The 5,385-nt window shown below is 46.3% G+C and overlaps 1 protein-coding gene across 1 annotated transcript in view; it reads left to right on the top strand.

Annotated features, from left to right (window-relative positions):
• The first annotated feature begins 770 nt into the window (after positions 1-770).
• Positions 771-5,385, top strand: part of LOC134623325 (ribonuclease inhibitor-like) — a 12,763-nt gene continuing 8,148 nt past the window's right edge. The window contains exon 1 of the mRNA XM_063468471.1: positions 771-855. The gene's annotated coding sequence lies outside the window, so the exon portion shown is untranslated. The remainder of the gene's footprint in view (positions 856-5,385) is intronic.

The following is a 5,385-nucleotide window of genomic DNA, read 5'->3' as shown; positions in this document are numbered from 1 at the left end:
CTCATGCTCTTCTTTTATCCTCCATGTTTGTGCTGAACGCTACTGTCACTCTTTTTCCCCTGTTCCCGCCCTCTTTCCAACCAGTCAGCATTGGAGCGTGCACAGCATTGTCCACACTGAGCTTTGTTGTGACTGCTTGCACTCGTCTGCAGAACATTCCCAGTACAATAACCAGCTGTGCATGAAGCTAACACCACCACGAGTAGCTGCTCAGTTGATTTGGAGGAGAAATGTCTCCAGCTTTTCACAGGCAGTATACAGAATGTAGATCTCCACAAAGACTGTGGAGAGCTCGTCCCAGACTCTAAATCCACACTTGTCTGCACAAAACTTCTCACACGTTCCCCTGTATGAAGCTCCCAGGTTCAGGTCCAGCTTGTTTATCTGGAGCTGCAGGAGATTAGTGATCCATCCTCACAAAGCAACACAGACACCAGATATGGAAACAAAGCATTATGCTTTTATGATAAATGTATGACTTTAATGTAAAAAATTCAGAGTTTTTTCTTTTGTTGTGTTTCTTTGAAGCTGCTTCCTGTTGACTTCAGCTGTCTGGAGTTTCCATTTTTTAAACTTCTACATTCTGAACCTTCTTCACCTCTGAACAGATTATGAAACTCTGAATGATTTCAAGCACACACTTTGTCTAATAAACTTCCATCTTTTATTCTTTATACAGATTGGACAGCTGTGGTTTGTCAGAGATCAGCTGTGATTATCTGGCAGCAGCGCTGAAGTCCAACCCCTCCATCTGAGAGAGCTGGACCTGAGTGACAACGAGAAGCTGGAGGATTCAGGAGTGAAGCAGCTGTGTGGTTTTCTGGAGAGTCCAGCATGTGGACTTAAAACTCTGAGGTCAGCCACCATGTTTTAGTTGTGCTGAGATGAATTTGATGTAAAAATTGTGCTGACACTAAACTGCAGACATAAGGCTGATATTATACTGATCCACACTGAGGATGTTCATGGTAAAGTCTGTTGTAGAAGAATGTCCACATTTCAAACAGTGATACTCAACCTATGGTCTGCGCACACATGCAGCCCTTTTCAATGGAGCACAGTAATTAAGGAAACCACTGATTACTTTGATCACATGCTGCAGAAAGCCTCTGTCCTGTGTCGCTCCAAAGCTGATTGGACATGACAGATCACATGTCTTAGTGACCTGGCTCTGCCGAATAGAGTCAACAGTGACATTAAGATGATAGATGATGTTCAGTTGCAGTTAGAGATGGCACGATACCACTTTTTTATGTCCGATACCGATACCGATATCATAAATTTGAATATCTGCCGATACCGATATTATCCGATATAGTGTGTTTTTAATCAATAAAACTGTTTTTTTAATATCTTGCTGCATTTTGTATAAGTTCATACTCAAGTTTAAATAAACAACAACACTAAAGCTATTCTGTTATACCTGTATGCAAAAAATACACTGCACCCAAAATATTTCATAGTTCAGCAATACTGATCAATCTAATAAACTTAAACCTACTCCGTCCTTCCTATTCTGGTATTTTTAAAGAGTACTTAGCAGAAATATTAAGCAACCTAAATAATAGGGTTGCAAACTCGCAGCAAAAAAAAATAGGGAACCACCCCCCACCCTCCACCTCATGATGCTTATTCAACGTAATCAACTTTAATTTGATGCAGTGTGAAAAAAAATGCACAGAAATAAATTATTTTTCAAGAATAATTAAATAGATTCAACATCTTTCTTCTACAAAATTGCAGACTGCACAGATGGTATCTTCCCAAAGGAAAAAGTAGTATAGCTTACTAGGATATATTAGACTTAACAGTTACTATATACAGTAATGGACTTCTATACATTTTACATCAGATTAAAACTTTGGGTGTAAGATTCAGATAATTATTTATTAAAAGCTAGACATTTTAAATGAGAATAAGAAAGAAAAGTATGTCTTTGTGCCCCCTTTTCCCTGTTAATGCCCTATCGGCCCCCCTGGCTAAACTTTTGCTAGATCCGCCCCTGCACAGTTACCAGCCGTCAGCTGCATAGAAAAGGATCCTGGTCTAGAAGTAATATTAAATAAATTCTAACAACAGCTTATCAAGGTTAAACATGCTGCTGTTGTTCAGCCGCTGGTTTCCTCTTTCTGGTGCAAAGTGGACAAGAAGAGAGACGGACTCACGACAGAAAAGCCGATCAGCTGATCATTAAGCAGTTTCATGAAGTAGCGGCAGGAGAGGGAGGGAGAGAGAAGAGGCAGTCGCTCCATATATCGGTTGTTAAGCTTAACGTAGGTACGCTTTACAAACATTCAGAGATGAACTTACACACTTGCTTTACTTCTCTCTGGGATAACTTCCTCGGAGATGAAATGCTGGTTTGCTAGCGAGGCTACAAATACACACAGCCGCTCTATCACGTGAGCACACGTGCTACGGTTATGAGCCGAGTTACGCCGTGTCGCAAGTTTTGTGAGGTGCTTTTTTGATATTTAATGGATCGGATTACATTTTTTATTTCTCACCGATATCCGATCCAGCAATTTACGTCAGTATCGGACCGATACCTAATATCGGATCGGTCCATCTCTAGTGCAGTTGCCCACAACCGAGATGACAGACCTTGTCAACCGTACATGTAATACACAAACATCACATTGGGGAGACACATCAGGCTAGATAGCAAAGGAAAAAACTGTGAAATGTGTAACACAAAAGGATTATCCAGGAATGTATAGATATCATCGTACCATAACACAATAAAACACAGACAAGCAACATGGGAGAATATTCCAGTGTGTACAGCTGGATCTGGGACCGCTGCAATATATATATATATATATATGTAAACAAAAAAAAACACCCAGCACGCCCCTGCGGGCGGTTTATCCTTCAAGCTCGGGTCCTCTACAGAGGCCTGGGAGCTTGAGGGTCCTTGCGCAGTATCTTAGCTGTTCCCAGGACTGCGCTCTTCTGGACAGAGATCTCCGATGTTGTTCCCGGGATCTGCTGGAGCCACTCGCCTAGCTTGGGAGTCACCGCACCTAGTGCTCCGATTACCACGGGGACCACCGTTACCTTCACCCTCCACATCCTCTCGAGCTCTTCTCTGAGCCCTTGGTATTTCTCCAGCTTCTCGTGTTCCTTCTTCCTGATATTGCTGTCATTCGGAACCGCTACATCGGATCACTACAGCCGTCTTCTTCTGTTTGTCTACCACCACTATGTCCGGTTGGTTAGCCACCACCATTTTGTCCGTCTGCATCTTGAAGTCCCACAGGATCTTAGCTCGGTCATTCTCCATCACCCTTGGGGGCATCTCCCATTTTGACCTCGGGACTTCCAGGTTATACTCGGCGCATATGTTCCTGTACACTATGCCGGCCACTTGGTTATGGCGTTCCATGTATGCCTTGCCTGCTAGCATCTTGCACCCTGCTGTTATGTGCTGGATTGTCTCTGGGGCATCTTTACACAGCCTGCACCTGGGGTCTTGCCTGGTGTGGTAGACCCCAGCCTCTATGGATCTTGTACTCAGAGCTTGTTCTTGTGCTGCCATGATTAGTGCCTCTGTGCTGTCTTTCAGTCCAGCTTTGTCCAGCCACTGGTAGGATTTCTGGATATCAGCCACCTCCTCTATCTGCCGGTGGTACATACCATGCAGGGGCCTGTCCTTCCATGATGGTTCCTCACCTTCCTCCTCATTCTTGGGTTTCTGCTGCCTGAGGTATTCACTGAGCACGCTGTCAGTTGGGGCCGTCTTCGTGATGTATTCGTGGATGTTTCTTGTCTCATCCTGGACTGTGGTGCTGACACTCACCAGTCCCCGGCCCCCTTCCTTCCGCTTAGCGTACAGCCTCAGGGTGCTGGACTTGGGGTGAAACCCTCCATGCATGGTAAGGAGCTTTCTTGTCTTTATGTCAGTGGCTTCTATCTCCTCCCTTGGCCAGCCTATTACCCCAGCAGGGTACCTGATCACGGGCAGGGCGTAGGTGTTGATGGCCCGGATCTTGTTCTTACCGTTCAGCTGACTCCTCAGGACTTGCCTGACCCGCTGCAGGTACTTGGTGGTTGCAGCTTTCCTAGCGGCCTCTTCATGGTTCCCATTCGCTTGCGGGATCCCCAGGTACTTGTAACTGTCCTCTATGTCTGCAATGTTGCCTTCTGGTAGTTCAATCCCCTCAGTTCTGACTACCTTCCCTCTCTTTGTTACCATCCGACTACACTTCTCCAGTCCGAATGACATTCCAATGTCATTGCTGTATATCCTGGTAGTGTGTATCAGTGAATCGATGTCTCGTTCACTCTTGGCATACAGCTTGATGTCATCCATGTACAGGAGGTGGCTGACAACCGCTCCGTTTCGTAGTCGGTATCCGTAGCCAGTCTTGTTAATGATCTCACTGAGGGGGTTCAGGCCTATGCAGAACAGCAGTGGGGACAGAGCATCTCCTTGGTAGATCCCGCACTTGATGGTGACTTGTGCTATGGGCTTGGAGTTGGCCTCTAGTGTTGTGCGCCACATCCCCATTGAGTTCCTGATGAAGGCTCTTAGGGTCCTGTTGATCTTGTACAATTCTAGGCATTCCAGTATCCAGCTGTGGGGCATTGAGTCATAGGCCTTCTTGTAATCAATCCAGGCTGTGCACAGGTTGGTCAGTCTGGTCTTGCAGTCTCGGCTGACTGTTCTGTCTACCAGTAGCTGGTGTTTTGCGCCTCTGGTATTCTTGCCAATCCCTTTCTGTGCCCCGCTCATGTATTGACCCATGTGCCCGTTCATCTTAGCCGATATGATGCCTGACAGGAGCTTCCATGTAGTACTGAGGCAGGTTATTGGTCGGTAGTTGGATGGGACCGGTCCCTTCTTGGGGTCCTTGGGGATCAGGACCGTCCGACCTTCAGTTAGCCATTCCGGGTGTCTCTCGTTAACTAGCAGCTGGTTCATTTGTGCTGCCAGACGCTCGTGGAGTGCAGTCAGCTTCTTCAGCCAGTAGGCGTGAACCATGTCGGGCCCTGGTGCTGTCCAACTCTTCATACTGGAGACCCTTTCTTGGATATCTGCCACTGTGATGGTTACTGGACCCTGTTCAGGGAGGTTGCTGTGGTCTGCCCTCAGATCCACTAGCCACTGAGCATTGCCGTTATGGGTTGCGTCCTTCTCCCATATGCCCTTCCAGTATTGCTCCGTCTCCAGCCTTGGTGGTGCTGTTCTGTTATTGTTCCCTTGCCACTGAGAGTACACCTTTGCTGGTTCTGTGGAGAACAGCTGGTTTATTCTCCTGCCTTCTATCTCTCTGGTGTACCTCCTCAAGCGGCTTGCCAAGGCTGTGAGTCTTTGCTTGGCAGTTTCCAAGGCCTCAGGTATGGACAGCTTGCTGTATTTCTTATGCACCTTCTTTGTCG

This window comes from Pelmatolapia mariae, unplaced genomic scaffold (assembly GCF_036321145.2).
Source record: "Pelmatolapia mariae isolate MD_Pm_ZW unplaced genomic scaffold, Pm_UMD_F_2 NODE_ptg000558l+_length_52885_cov_1, whole genome shotgun sequence".
In the NCBI taxonomy this organism is placed as follows: Eukaryota; Metazoa; Chordata; class Actinopteri; order Cichliformes; family Cichlidae; genus Pelmatolapia; species Pelmatolapia mariae.
This window is presented reverse-complemented; position numbering and strand designations above follow the sequence as displayed.